Raw genomic sequence first — 16,955 nt, 5'->3', positions numbered from 1 at the left:
TCAGAGTGAATCCCAGTAAGCTTCTCTTTTTGTTTATTTATTTTTTAAATGCAGATTTAATTTTTACAATTTGTATACAGTTTGTGTAAATCAGAAGATGAAGATGTCAACGGTCAAGACTTAGCTCCCTCTTAGAATTTATTTTATCCCTTGTTTCCAGCTTTCTTCCTTTAGTGGGGAGCTTGGGACGTGGATTATTCAGCACTAAAATGTACATGATTCTCTCATAATCAGGTATCTTGGAAGGATGAACAGTGGAAAAAATATCCTCTATATCCAGCTGTTTTTTTCTCCCTTCAGATCATCTCTCATTTGTAGAAATTTACTTGAGGTCATACACACTAATTAGCTAACTGATTTAACTAGCCTCATTCTTTATATCAAGTCTCTTAAAATTCCAACCTGAATGGACACCTGACCTGAGTCACAGTATCCTTTACTGTTACCATCCGAGAAAGGTTGCCCCCTTATAACCTGAGGTATGCCACCTGCAACCTCAGCTTCTGTAATTTCACATTTTAGGGTATTTCATTTTCAAAATTCTACTTCTTCAATTCTTCTGTTACCATATATCATTGCTTCTATTTGACCAATTGTTTCAATTTTAACAAATTTGAGACTGAGATTCATTGTGCATTCAATGTTTAATTGACAACATTTTCTTTTCTTTCCTAGTTGGCACATAAAATACTGTCATGTTGTTCCTTACAAATTATGACGTTTAAACATTGATTGTATTTTAGTAACCAAAATTATTTTGTTAATGACAAAAACCAGCTAATCACAGCTTGATAAGGGAATGCATTGCCCACATACTACGAAGCTCAAGGAAAGCATTTGTCTCCAAAGACTTGAAATAACCACTAGGAAACTTTCAAGTTTCAGTTCTCAGCTCTGCATTCTTCCAGGTTAGTTTCATTGCCAATCAAGATTTCTTGTGGTAAGGTCGGGTTACATATGGCCATCATTATAACCAAATCGATAAGAGATGAATCTCCTTGGACTGCCTTAGGTCATGGAACCCTCCACTGTGTACGATTAAATGAAATATACTAGTTGGCCAGGTCTGAATATGGTGCTGGGTGATATGATAAATCTCATTCAAATCCTTGGTTTGAAACCAGCAGGGGTCCACCAAAAGCAGATAGGAAGGGCAGAAAATTTTCTACCCTAAACTGCAATATTCTTTTTTTCTCCAAACTGAAAAGAAAATACATTACAGCATAAATTGTCAAGAAGAAGTTAACAAACTCTCTTTAGCTTACAAAAGTAGCACATAGATTACATTATGTCTTCTAATTATTGAAAAATAAAATGAAATTACCTGATTCAACTGATAAAGCATGTTTCATTAAGAAAAAAATGGCTACATAAATGCAAGTTAAATTAAGACAGCAGCAACTAAGCTAACAGTTCCAATTTTCTTTCATAAAAGTATTTCTTCATGGATTAAAGTCAATCACACTATTTAAGTATTAATACACAATTCGTTCTTCAACATCACTCACTCAAATCTGAGGAAATTCTGTTACAAGACTTTTAGTGTTAGTTTCACAGTATCAGCCATTTTATTTATTTATTTATCTATTTTTGATGTTATTGACTATGTACCGTAACCATCTCAGACTGACCAGTTTTATTAAAAATAAATGTATAGCACAGGGAACTATATTCAATATCCTGTAATAGCCTATAATGAAAAAGAATATAAAAAGGAATATATATATATATATATATAAAATGGAATCACTATGTTGTACACCAGAAATTAACACAGTGTTGTAAATCAACTATACTTTGATAAAAGAAATTAGCAATCACGTATGTCAGGAGGAGAGAGCTTAAAGATAAATATATGCTAAAGCATAAAACAGTTAATTCTGCAGGATGGGAAAATGTTTGACAAAGCACAGTATACCATTTAAGCATTTCCCATAATGTAAAAATACAAATTAGGAAATTGCTTTTGAAGTGTCTTATAACAGTCAAGTTAGTTCAGGAAGAGCATCTGCTGTTAGCTTTAGTGGTTTTTGATCTCAATAGTCTGTTCTTTTAATAAAGGACCATGTAGGTCAATGTCACAAATGAATTTAAAGCTTTGGGTTTCACAAATATATAAACTTACGCCGTGGTTTTCAGCCCTGCTGTGTATTTGACTCTCCTGGGCTTAAGCCCAACACAGGGAGATCTCACTCAATCAATCAGGTATATTTAAAACTCCTCTGGTAATTCTAATATGCAGACAGGATTAAGCACACTGGTTTTGGTGAACAGGCCTAGGAAATCCATGTTTGCTAGTGTTAGTGATTTCTTTAGACTAGGGAGAGTAGAACCTCTAGTCAATAACCGATGTGCTTATTAGGTATGTGTAACCTTACTTATATTTCTTCCATTAAAACACACAAGAAGGTTTTCTGTTGATACATTGCTAAATCATTGTATCATTATTTTTTAGAATCAGATTATTTTTGGTTGGAATTAGAACCTTTTTTTTTTTTTTTTGCCAAAGGAGAGGGTACCTGAATTCAGAGAGTATGTAGTTTTCAGCATATCAGTTCCTTCTTTAAAATAATATTTGCTGAGTACCAGGTAGGCATGGTGGTAGAAACTAACCTAAACAGGGATATCATTGTGAGCATCTCTAATAAAAACCCTACTATCCAGAATCATAATTAATAGTATATATAGCTTTATTCTCCAAAAAAACACAACTTTTCTTCATACTTTTCTTAGAGCATAAAACAAATGTTTGCTGTGTTTGAGTCTAAAATGTTATGCTTTGTTCTGAGGATCACTGAGCAAAAGTTCCGATACATTCAGTACTTTGAAAAGACTAAAAGAGAAGCAATGGGCAAGATTAATAAAATAAACAAAGAAAAACATTATCTATCATTAGTGGACTATTTAATGGTGGCCATTCTGACTGGTGTAAGGTGATACCTCATTGTAGTATTTTTTTCCTTTTTTTTTTTAAATGTATTTATTTATTTGAGGGAAGTAATAAGGTTATTGATTGATTGATTGATTAAATGGAGGGACTGGGGATTGAACTCAGGACCTCGTGCATGCTAAGCAGGTCCTCTACTACTGAGCTATACCCTCCCCTACACATTGTAGTTTAGATTTGCATTTCTCTGATAATTAGCGATATTCAGTATATTTTTTTTATGTGCCTATTAGTCATTTGTATGTCTTCATTGGAGAATTGCTTGTTTAGGTCTTCTGCCCATTTTTGGATTGGTTGGTTTGTCATTTTTTTTTGTTGTTGTTATTAAGTTGTATGAGCTATTTGTATATTCTGGAAATTAATCCCTTGTCAGTCACATCATTTGCAAATATTTTCTCCCACTCTGCAGTTTGTCTTTTGTTTTGCTTACAGTTTCCTTTGTTGTGCAAAAGCTTATACGTTTAATTAGGTCCCATTTGTTTACTTTTGCTTTTATTTCTATTGCCTGAGTAGACTGCCCTAGAAGAACATTGCTAAGATTTATGTCAGAAAATGTTTGCCTATGTTTTTTTCTTGAAGCAGGTTTATAGTGACTTGTCTTATGTCTAAATCTTTAAGCCATTTTGAGTTTATTTTTCTGTATGATGTGAAGGAGTGTTCTAACTTCATTGATTTATATGTGGCTATCCAACATCCTCAACACCACACACACACGAGAGTCCAGTAAGGTGGTAGATAAGATAAATATTCAAAATGGCCAACTTTTCTAAATACAAACTCTGTATAATCAGTCAGGGGGGAAATGAATTTTTCACAGTAGTAATAAAAATTATAAATATAAAATATAATACAGCTAGAAATTAAAGTCCTTGTAAATTAAGACCTCTCAGAAGAAAACTACAAAATCTTGCTGTCAGTGTTTTTAAAAATCTCAGCAAGTAGAGAAATGCCATATTTCTGAGTAAGAAGCCAATGCTATAAAGATAATAATTTTTCCAACTTAATTGGACATTAAAATTAAAACACAAAAGGGTTTCTTTTATAAATTTGAAAATTTTATATTAAGAATTACCTGAAAAAATGCAATGATTTTTTAAATAAAAATGAAAGTGTCCTATTATATATCAAAACTTACTGCAAAGTTAAAAAGAAAAGTAACATCAAGATCAGAACACCATTTTCCACACTGATCGGGTTAGCAAAATAGCTAAAATTGGATGATGCTCAGTGGTAGCAAGGGCAGAGTGGTATTTACATATATTCTAAGTGGGCATATAAACCAGCGAAAACTTTATTGGAGGACCAGTTACATCATATATCGAAACTTTAAATGCACATAGCCTTTGAGCCTGTAATTGTGCTGGGAACTTAACCATTAATATACTTGAAAAGCACATCAGGATGCCTGTGTAAAGGTGCTCATCACATCTTTTCTTTGTAATAAAAAAAGAAATGGAAATAATCTTAATATCCATCTGTAGGGACTTGTTAAAAAAAAGAAATACAAACATTATTTGGAATGAAAAAGGAGATGTGACTGTACAGATGCAAAATAAATTAGATAGTAACAGGAGAAAATTGTCAGCAATGGTTCTAGTAAATTTGACAACATAATAAATTGGAAGAATTCTTAGTAAAATATTAATCACCAGACATTAAAAATAAATTATAAATGTGAATATCTTGAAAACAGTGCAGGAATTAAAAGGAAATATCCCCCAAACAAACTTCCAAAACCAATCAAACAAAAGCAAAAATACACCACTCCCAGTTCATTTTAAAAGTAAATCAAGAAAAGGTATTCTTGAGAATGGAAAATGTACAGGACAATCTCACTTAGGAACATGAATGCAAAAATTTAAAATACTGGGACATGTAATCCACCAATGTACAAAAATTGCTATACACATTGATGGAGGTAGATCTACACCAAGAATGTTAGTATAACTTAAGATTTGATATTTTACATAGGTTATTCTTTATATTAACAGACTAAAAGTGAATACAACTATAATAATAAATGCCAAAAAGTTAGTAAGACCTAATATACATATATGCTAAAAAAGAAACCTCTTATGACCCTGCAAATATAGGTGAATATCCAAAAACTGAAGATTAACTCTAACAAAATGTGTATGGAAAAAATATAACTATTGCCATTTCTCTTCAATACTGTATTGGAGGTTCTAGTCAAAACAGTAAGGCAAATGATAGAAACAAAACCTATCAAGATTAAAATGAAGTAGAAACTTGCATGTGATATAATTGTCTACATTAAGCTCTCAAAAATAATTTACATAAATTACTAAAGTTATTTGAGTATTTTGAGTAAAATGCCAAAACCTAAGGACAACTGCACTTACATATATCCACAAAAACTTTAATGCAAGAAAAGAAGATGATCATTAAAGGATAAAGACAACACAAAGGACCCAGTCATAGATCTAATGCAAATGTGCTTGACACTTATGGAGAAAATGATAAAACTCTACAGTAAGACATTAAGAAAGACATTAATAAAAACGATATACCACACTTAAGAGTAAAATATCATTATCATATATATGTCAGTTCTTCCCAACATTCTCTATATGCTCCATGCCTTACTTACTGAAATCCTGTGTGTGTGCATGAGTGTGTGTGTGTGTGTGTGTGTGTACACATGTATGCAGCCATAAGTCATCAAGTGGCTCCTAAAGGAAAGATGATGGAATAATATGAGTCACAGTATTATGACTTATTATAAAGTTTAAGGCAGCAGGAGATTGTAGTAGAGATTGAAGTATCAAGCAATGGAAAATAGAGGCTTTAAAAACCTCAGGCATATATAGAAATTTGGTACCTAAGAGAGGTGGCATTAAACATTACTGGGAATTGGTGAACTATTGAATAAAGTTTTCTAGAAACACTGGTTATCTTTTTGAAAGAAAAATGGATCCTTACCTGACAGTCTTATACAAAAAAATCAATTTCAGGGAGTTGAAAAATTAAAAAAAATAAAAACTTGAATATCTCAGAAGAAAAAGGTGTAGAATAGTTTCATGTCCTCAGTGAAGAGTTTCCTAAATAAGACAAAGATTGTGGAAACCATAAAGGAAGTGGATAAAAATTTCAACTCTATTGAAATTAAGAATACCAATGAATTAAAAGACACTGTCAAGTGGGCTAATAGACAAGTTATAAACTGATATGATACTGGTGTCACATTTAACCAAGAAGTAATTGGTATTGAGACACATTACAGTTCCAACCAAAGAAGAAGAAATAGCAATGAATTCTTAAAATCATCTACCAAAAAATGGACAATGACTCCAATTTAAAATGGAAACAATAAGATATTCATAGAAGAGGAAGTACAGATGTCTTATAAAATTAAGAGAATACATACAACCATTTGTAATTATGGAAAAGCAAATTAAATCCACAATGAGACAGTCCACATCCACCTGACCAGCAAAATTTTTGAGACATCGAATGTTGTCAGAAGTTTAGAACTGGAATGATGGGAGCACATGTTAACTGTTGGTGGAACTAGAAATTGGTACATTTTTCAATTTTAGAAAATTATCTAATATTATCTGATAGGCTTGAAGATTTAAGAACTATGACCCAGCAATTCTTTTTCCAAATGTATCCTCTATATCAGTGGGTTTTGCAACTGAATGTACATTAGATTCACTCGGAGAGATTGTTTGAGGACTCCTGGGCTCACCAACCCTGGGATTTCTGATTCAGGATGTCTGGGATGGGGCTGAAGAATCTGCATACCTAACAAGTTCCCAGGCAATGCTGCTGATCAGAACACAGGTTGAGAACCATCACAATAAAAACTACTCTTGTATTTGTGCAACTAGAGCCATACACAAAACTGGACAAAAACATGTTCATTAGGAGAAGAATGGATAAATACAATACAATGGAATACAGTACTACAGTGACGATGTAAGACTACAGCTATGAAACCATGTGGATGAACCTCTGAGCTAAAAAAAAAACAAGTTTCAGATGAATATATACAGGAATCCATTTGTATAGATGTCAAATCATGCAAAACACAATGCACATAACACACACACACACACATATACAGACAGAGAGATGGAGAGAAAGGGGTTTTAAAAAAATTTTTTGGTATATGATAAATCACAGAGAAAAAAATGTGACAATGAGTGTGTATATGTCCATGAATGACTGAAAAATTGTGCTGAACACTGGAATTTGACACAACATTGTAAAATGATTATGAATCAATAAAAAATGTTAAAAAATTTTTTTTGGTAAAGATGTACATAAAACCAAGGAGAAGTTACATACATAATTAAAAACAATGATTACTTCTGCTGGGGAATGAAGTTTATAATCAGAGGAGAGCATGAGGGATTTAAAGTTGTGTCTTAAGATGGAAAGTAGGAAAGTGGTCATTCCTATTTTTTCTCTTTTTTTTCGGTAATTCTTTTTAACTCACCTACATATTACAAATTCTTGAATATATTGAGTATTCTATAATGAGAAAAACAAAGCTTAATTATTATTAACCTTAATTCAAGCTTCTAAACCTTACTTTCATTGACCTGCATAGATGCTTTTTTGAGTGGTATTTCTTGAAGCAATTTCTAGAAAAGAAGTTTCTTTCTTATATCATAAATATTTAAAGAGCCTGAGTTTCTCAGTCTTTAGGTCTGTATTTCTTTATGGAATGATCACAAGTTCTTACTGCCAGTTAGAAAGAACATTTCTCTGTGATCTGCCTCAAAACTACAACTGTCCAACCAAATACAGGTATCCCTCACTCTTTGAAAGTTTGCTTTTGTCACTTCAGTTTTGCCAAAGACTTCCATTAGCACCATTTTCACTAACCTGAAGAAATCTGAAGAGGATGGATGGACCTAGAGTGTATTAGGCTAAGCAAAACACATCGGACAGAGAAGGCCAAATACCATAAGATCTCTAAAATTTATGTGGAATCTCAAAAACAAAGCAAATGAACAAATAAGAAACAGAATACATAACAAATAACAAATAACACAACAGAAACAGAGTCATAGATACAGAGAACAAACAGGTCACTGCCAGAGGGGTGGTGGAGCCGGAGGGGTGAGTGAAATAATTGGGGGGAATAAAGTACAAACTTTCCAGTTACAAAATAAATGTCATGGGGATGAAATGTACAGTGAGAGGAAGAGAGTTAATAATAGTACAATATCTTTGGATGGTGATGAAGGTAATCAAAGGTACAAGCTTCTAGCTATAAGAGGGATAAGTACTAGGGGTGTAATGCACAACGTGATTGATGCAACTAACACTGCTGTAAGTTATATATGGAAGTTGTTAAGAGAGTAAACCCTAAAAGTTCTCATCACACGGAAAAATTTTTTTCTTGTTCTTTTATTTTTTATCGGTATGAGATGTTATCTGTTCAGCAGACTTATTGTGGTAATCATTCCATGATGTATGCTAGTTAAATCAAAATGTGGTACACTTTAAACTCCTGCACGGCTGTATGCCAATTACATCTCAATAAAATGGGAAAAGAAAAAAAAATTAAACTAAACCATAATAATATTCATAAAACCAATTACATGCCAGTATATTTTTCTCTACTACTATAAAAAGGCACTGAAATAAAATTGGCTTGTTAGTTTTTGCCCGATATATAATCTGATACCATATTTTATGCCCTTTTGTTATTGTAAGCTTTTTTCATAAAACATGTCAAATATTTTGATGAAACGGTTTGAATAGGGCAAAATTTGCTTTTTTTAAATCCTTTTATGTTTTCAAACTTGTATTCACGGAAAATTAATCTCTGAACTTTCCCATTTACTCTGCTAAATATTTAATGTTCTGAATTACAAGGATTTGGTTTTTATATATGGTCACTTGATGTGTCTTTCTCGTACAAGCACTGAGAAAACACTACAGTTTGAAGGTGTAAGGTCTTCCTTTAGACTTCGTTCAGTAGAGGCTGTTTCCTACAGTACCCAAGATCATTTTTTTTCTTTTTTTTTTAAATGAGCTTCTAGGCATTCTAAGTGAGAAAACTATTTGCAAAATGAACCGATGAACTACCGCAATTCAGAGGGTATCATAAATCTGTGACAATGACACTGGGAGGGGTACAAAGTTCCCGCATTAATCTCAGTGGACTAATTATGGCCACTTAAGTGTCAGTGTTAACTTTTTTTTTGCTGCAATGAAGGAGCTAACTACTGTGCTTTTCTAGGCCAGCTGAACACCCACCATAGCAGGAGGTGGCATTCATTTGAAGTAATGTGCTATGTGGAGAGCCTGTACGAACTAGTGTGCAGAAACTTGAATATTATTTTGATTAATTGGTTAATTGAAGTGCTGCTACTACTGTCCTTAAAATTGGAACAAAAGTAATGGTTATAGTGTTGTCAGCTAAACAGTGGCTGGACTCCAGCCGTGAAGTTTATAGGATTTTGTGTTTTTCTATAAAACATCATCCACCGGCAGGGAAGACAGTTTGCCTTAATAAGGTAATAAATATTTTTGAAAAAACATCCCTGAATCTTATAATACTACCTCATATTAAAACCCCAAAGAAGGCCCAAATAAAGTATCAAACAAATGATAAATCCTCACTTTCTTTCAAAGGATATATGCAAATCTCGTTTTCAATAGTGTCCATCACCGTCTTCTCTGTTGGCTGATGCTAGGCTGTGGAGCACACAGACTGAAGTGTCACCAATACTTAGGACAAAAATGCATTCTGAAACTAGCGAAAAACACTCTACTGCCCTTATTCTGTTGAAGATTTACTTCTCCGTGCAAATGCAGTAAGAACCGTTATCTGTTGTGTTATATGTTGTAGTTAAAACGTGTTTTGTTTATAAAGCACACGTACTGTTTAGGTTATATATGCATGAGCATCTATGTTATATATTATTACTACACATATGTTATGTATTGTAATTAAAAGATAACATAGAGACTACTGACAAAATTAATTTGATGACACGATGTAACATTTTTAGATTTAAAAAAAGAAGAAAGAAAGCTTCATCTCACAAAACAAATTTCATTTTGATTTCAAGTTTACATGCTTCACTTACCAACACCCTGAAATCAAACTACATATTTACATTAATATATAACAAAGAAGGATACTGTATAAATCATATTTGGAGATGTACATCCTGGATGCAATCTTATTTTTATAATTTTGTGCAAAATAAAATTATTTGTTTCAAAAGCATACGCAATAAAGTGTTTATGCTTTAATATTCTGTTAAACAAAATACCTTATTCCCAATGATTATTTTTAAAAACAATTTTAATTAAATAAAGGAGGGATCTGGGACCACAAAACAATCTTTGCTTTGTTACTCTAAATTACTGCTTGAGTTTTCTAATTTAAAAATAGATGAGAAAAATCTGAATTCAATAGATTGCCTTTTGAATCATTCATCATTCATGAGTATAATGGAACAAATGTCTGTAATTATAATCAGTTAGGCCATTAAAATACTAAATTCTGATATCAAAAGAACAACACTTTAAGGAGAGTTTTTAATTTATACAAAAAATGAAAGTGTCTTTTTGACTACTTATTCCAGACATGATGAGGCCAATGGGTTAGTCTCTTCCTTCAAATTTCAATACAGAGAGTAGAAAGGAGGTTGATGATTTTTAGAGCTACACTCAGAAACTAACACAACTACTGTCAAATCTATCAATCAATCATAATTTCCTGAATGAAATCTAATAAATATACTCAAAATAATGTAGTCAACCTAAAATTTATATGGAGGAATATGCATATACAATATTGTTTAGAGATATAGACATATAGAATAATATTCTAAAGTTAAGCAATAGAATGATAAACACAAAATCCAGGATAGGGGAGAAACAGAGTTATCAGAAAGGAGTGAGTATGGAGTCTCACTGGCTTTAGCAATGACATTTCTTAAGTGGGGTGGTGAGTTCACTGATAGTACCATCTTGTTATATTTTAGAACACATACATTTTGTCTTGAATATTTTACATTTAAACAGATAATTACAAAATAATGTGTGAGCTTAACAACAGGATGGATACAGCCTCTATTTTTGTCAATTATTCTACTTTAAGGAAGTCTTAAAATTTCAAAGGCTAAAAATAATTATTTTTAGCACGTGTCTGCTTCTTTGAGACTTTTTCTCAAGGGAGTTAGTAGAATCACAGAATAACAAGTCAAAACAAGCAAACACAATTCAACTTTTTGCTTATTCATATCGGTTTACATTCCTATGGCTAAAGAAAGTCTCTATTTTGAGCTGAAATTTACTATGACTGTTGTATACTTTGTCTGTTTTAGGTTTTAGCACTGCAAAGTCACTTGACATAGGACATATATGTACAATTCTATTATAGGAAAAGAGTGAAGAATTGGGAACAATAATCAATCTACAGTACTATGAACAAAAAAAAATCAGCAAGGTAGAAGAAAAAGTAAATTAATAAATAAACTCAGCAATGTTTCAGGATACAAAATCAACATCCCCAAATCAGTTGTGTCTCTACACACTAACAAAGAACAAACTAAAAAGGAAATTAAGGAAAGTCCCAGAAGTTATCGGGAAAAAAAACAAAAAGGATGACAGTATCAAGAGAAGAATTCTGAAACCATTTTTCAGATGGTTCCAATAAAAAGAATAACAGGGACAGTTGTTAAAATAATAAGCATAGACTCTATAACCATTTCCTTCCTTAGATTCAGAGTTTTCAACCTTATTTCTCCAAATAAGCTGTTTGCCCTTTTCTTTCTGTCTTTTCCTTCTGGGACTCCCATCCTGTGTATTTTAGTCCCCTGGAATTTCTGCCGTAAGTCCTTCGGCTTTCTTTGCTTTCTTTCCTTTTTTTTTTTTTTTTCCTTTTTATTACTCTTAACTTGAAAATTTCAAATTACCTATCTTCAAGTTTGTGGATTCTTCTATTTTATGAAGTCTGAGACTGAACCCCTCTAGTGAATTATTAAACTCAGTTATTGTATTCTTCAGCTCCAGAATTTGTTTTTGTATGTTTTACAGTTTCTGTTTCTTTATTGATACCCACATTTTGTTTATACACTGTTTTCCAGACTGTGTTTAGTTGTCTGCGTTTTCTTTAGCTCATTTAGCTTTTTTAAGATAATTAATTTGAAATTTTTGTTAGGTAATTCATGGGTGTCCTTTTCGTTAGGGTCAGTTTCTGGAGATTTATTTTGTCCCTTTGATTGGGCCATGTTTTCCTGTTTCTTCATATGCCTTGTTGTTTGCTGACGAGATTTGGGCATTTGAGAAACAGCCACTACTCTTAACTTTAGATACTAGCTTTATACAGGGAAGGAACTGCACAAATCAGCCTGGCTAGAGATTCCTGTGGCCTTTCCGGATTTTCTGGGATGTGTCTTTGCTGGGTTTGTGCATGTAAATTTCCAGTCAGACAGTCAGTTGTTTTTGTTTGTTTGTTTTTAATCAGGAGTTTATAATCCCTTGCTCCTCTTGGAATTTATCTGTGGTACTGCATGTTCCCTGGTGCCAAAACAAGCTGCTTAACTTTTTTGTTCCTGATGGTCTTCAGGAATCCAAAGTTTGCAATTCTCTGTCAGCACTCTCAGTCAGGTGAGACAGAAACCCGTCTCTTGGGCAATCGCCAACTAAAAGCCGGAATATTGGATGTATGCTCCACTCTTTCCTCCCAAATTAGAAGTTATGAGTAGAGTGTTTTCTTTTGGCTTCACTGAGCTGGGAAAGCTTAGGAGTAAAAGGCTGTCACACATTAAATGCAATGGTTTTTCCTACTCCTTTGATGCAGCTGTTCTTGGCTTTGCACTTGCCTGGGGTATTGTGACTTCCTAACTGGCTTCTGAAGGTCTCATAAAGGCTTTTTGGACCATACGGTGTTATTAAGTCAATGTCTCTGTGGGGGAATGAAGTTTGGGGCTTCCTATTCTATAATCCTGCTGACATCACTCCAGAATATTCATTGTTTTAAATAATATGCATATTACCAATAGAAAACTCAGTGTGCATCATCATAAAAGAAAGTTTTTTATAGATTTCAAAAAATCAATCAATGGACTGAGTTCTCAGATATTAATACAAATATATGCATATATACTAAATAAATATATATACACAATATATAATATAATTATATTGGTAATATTATAAAATAATACAATTAAAGGAAATAAAACAGAATGATAGAGTAAAAACTTAGCTTACACTAGCTCAGTTTTCAGGGGATTAAAAAAACATACTCCCAAATAACCTCTGGTTTGCACAGAAAAGTTTTAGGGAAATTTCAAAATACTCAGAGCTGTATGAAAATGAACTTGCTTCTTGTCAAAATTTGTGGGACCATCTAAGGTAGTCATTAGGAAACTGTAAAAAAAATCAAGAATGTATAAATGTATGACTGGTATGTGTCAACTCAAGTTGTTATTAAATAATCACCTGATTAAAACCAAATATAAACCTAGAAAAGAACAAACAAAGGGCAGAACTTGATGAAATATAAAATAATTTTAAAATATGGGATCATACAATAATAAATCAATCAATATAATAGGGTACACTAGAAATTAAAACATTGTAACCCAACTACACTTCAATAAAAAATAATAGAAAGGGAGACTCAAAATTATTATAAAAATACATACAATTAGCTATATTACAACACAAGCATGTTTGAAACTCTTGCCACTGTCACCAGAGCACTTGGTGGGAATAACGTGGTGAAGCTGGGGTAGGTTTCAGGCATTCTTACTCCACAGCCTGCATTTGGAATACATTTGGAATAATGTATATTTTGATTTTACTTTTGCCACTTACTAGCTTGTTAGCTACACAAGTTACTTAATTTCTCTGTGTCTTCATTTCTTCATCTATAAAATGCTGTCTGTGTGTGTGTTTATGTGTGTATGTAGTGTGTGTGTGTGTTTGTAAGAGAGAGAGACAGAGAGACAGAGACAGAGATAGAGAGAAAGAATGAGGTTTGATTTAACACTCCAAAGCATTTATAACTAACCATCATACACAAGTATACAATAAATGTTGGGTCTTAGTTAGTTACTTTTGAAAGAAATGTCATTCCTATAGTCAGATGAATGTGTTTGGACCTCAGATTAGCTACCTATAAATTGTTCAATTTAGGCAAGTCTGGGAGAATTCTTTTCAAAATCCATAAAATGGCAACATTACTTCCTACATCATAAAGTTGAGAAAGTGGGTGAAGAAATCCTTAATAAGAAATTTCAATTTCACAATCAAATTGAATGATTTTAATCCTCCTTAAAGAAACATTCCTGGCACTCATTGTATGTAAATACAATAAAATAGTTTTTCTAATGACTCTTTGCTTTTTAGAAGGTGTGTGAATATTAACATTATAAAAACTAATGCTCGATAAGAGAAATAACTTAAACAGGTAGGGAAACTATGTAGCATGATTAGTTTCTTTATAATTTAAGATACCATTTCCTTCTACTCAGAAAAAATACACAAAATAAAAATATAGTATTATAACTAAAGCTGAATTACTAAAAAGAATAAAACAAGACTAATGCACAGTGTGGTTTGTGATGTGATTTTCTAAAACCTTAACTATAATACTATCAAATGTATTGATTTGTGGTCCACGATCCAGTTATGTTGGCAATAATCTATATCTTTGGAAATTGAGTTTTGCCTGTAAATAAAAGAAGAGTTAGGGAATAAAAATTTGATGATGTTGTACAGATTAGATTGAACTTTTCTTAAAAACTATAAAAAGATTAGAAAAACAATTTGTTTACATGGCACAACTTCAGAGTACAAGACATACAACGTTGGCTCTGGAGATTAGAGGTATCACTGATTCAATATTAAAAATGTCACTAAAGAAAGCCTAACCAAGAGATTTCAGGTTTTTAAGAACTGAAACAATGAAAGACAAATGCTTAAGTTTGTTGTATAGGAACATATTTTAGTTTCACCTGGGAACTGAATATATAAGTTGCAAAGAGTTGAATTTTTTAGGGAGGTAGAACTTTACACCAGTAAGTCTCAGCTTCTCTGTGGGGAGCCCCACTTACCTGGATCGAGCTGTCTCAACACATTCAACTGCACATGCCTTTAATCACCTGAAATGCTCTGGGTATATTAAGTGGAAACCAAAGTAAAGACTATTTTTCTTTTATTACACTGTCTATTTTAATGATTCAAAGGTGTGACTGGAGTTTCCACTTGTATTGCTAGATAAGAGAAAGTCAGTAAACAATTTACCTTATGCCAGTTAAGTATTTAATTTTCCAACTTCTGTACATTTAGTAAAAATCATTACATTAACCACATTGACTCAGCTTGAATGATGAAATCTCTGGTAGAATGCACACTGCTTGTTTATATCTAGGTGAGAGTTTAACACCTTGTAACCTGAAATTTATTTTAACCCAGAAAGTAATAGGAAAAATGTCTTGATCAATTCATCTTACTCCTGATGACTGATGGCTATGTTCTTCCTGAATCATAGAAGCCAGTCAACTGATTGTTCAAAAGTCCAAAAACAATTTTTTTAGAGATGCTTTAGTGCATAGTACTATTAGAAATCTATTAATTATGGTAATTTTTATAATCTCCTAAATTTTATTTCAAAAGACTTTAAAAAATATCCGTATTTCTGAAAAAACACGGAAGCACAAATTCGCCAGTAAACAAGTTAGGGTTTCTAGGTCAGTGATTTTTCTACCTCATTCTGATTTTGTTTTGGTCAAGCAATTTAGGTCTCCTTTAAAAGTCATCCTTCTCATTCTTCAAAAAAAATAATAATAATAATCAACAACCACCAACCGAACTAAAATCTCTGCTAATCTTATTTGATCAAAGTATTTATCCCTCATTTACACAGTTTCTGGTAGTTGTTGCATTTGTGAATACGCCATTTTTAAATCCCTACTCATAAATAAAGCAGCAGATTTTCAGTTCATACATTTTAAACACTCTTCTTTTTTTAACATCATCCCATGGTCACGGCCATGTTTTCTGCTTAGGCAATTGGTTTTCCTTAAGAAAAACTATGACCTGGGGAAGTCATCTGTGAAGTCATCATTAGTTATTAATCCTTTTGTAGGAATTAACTTCTCAGATTACCCAGCCAGGCAGCACTAAATCCTGAGCCAGGTGGAATTGACCTCATAGCCCATAAATGGTGAACACCAGCTCTGTGGCTTTGGCTGGTCATGTGACCAAGGAATCTTAATCTCAGTATCTATAATAAGGGAGAAAATTGTTCCTATATTCCAAGATAATTTTAAGAATTGATAAAATATGTAAACCAATACATTTGATGCTCAATAAATAGTACCTCCAGTTATATATTCACTTAGACTTTTCTCTGTTTGCTAGAATTCAAGACAGACCCTGGACTCATAAGGATTTCGACAAAAGTAATAAGATGGGTCTGGGTGGAAGAAAGGAGGTGACTCCTAAAAGTCCTCTTTCCAAGGAAGAGAAGACTGACTGAGACAGATAGGACACATAAAAAACAAAAACAAAGACAGAAACTGTGTAGATTTAAGTTTTATCATAGTCAGTCTTGGCACAAAGATGACTTTGTCAATTGTGCTAAACGTCTATAGCATATGCCTATCTGGGTTCCTGCTGAAATTCACAAAATCAAACGTTTGGCTAATCTCAGCTCTCGATCCCAAAGTCTGCCTGACCACAAAGCAAAAAACAAACAAGCAAACTGCCAGAAACAATCTCAAGTTGATGGAAATGCGTGAAAATGTTTTTAGCAAGTGACCTTGTTGCTGCATGAATTATACTGCAGAACACTGAGTTTCAAGAAGATTTACACAAAGTGTCTCTTCTTTGGAATGTTTCTTCCAGTAGGCTCATGTTTTCACATTGCAGAACATTAACATTCAATTTCATTAGTATATTACAAACCTGCTCATATAAACTTATATAAAACTGCATAGTTTAGCAAAGTAATAAAGTGTGACTGCTCATTCAAATAAGAACACTTCATAGGCAG

Source organism: Vicugna pacos, chromosome 13, assembly GCF_048564905.1.
Source record: "Vicugna pacos chromosome 13, VicPac4, whole genome shotgun sequence".
NCBI classification, from domain to species: Eukaryota; Metazoa; Chordata; class Mammalia; order Artiodactyla; family Camelidae; genus Vicugna; species Vicugna pacos.
Note: the sequence above shows the minus strand (reverse complement) of the source record.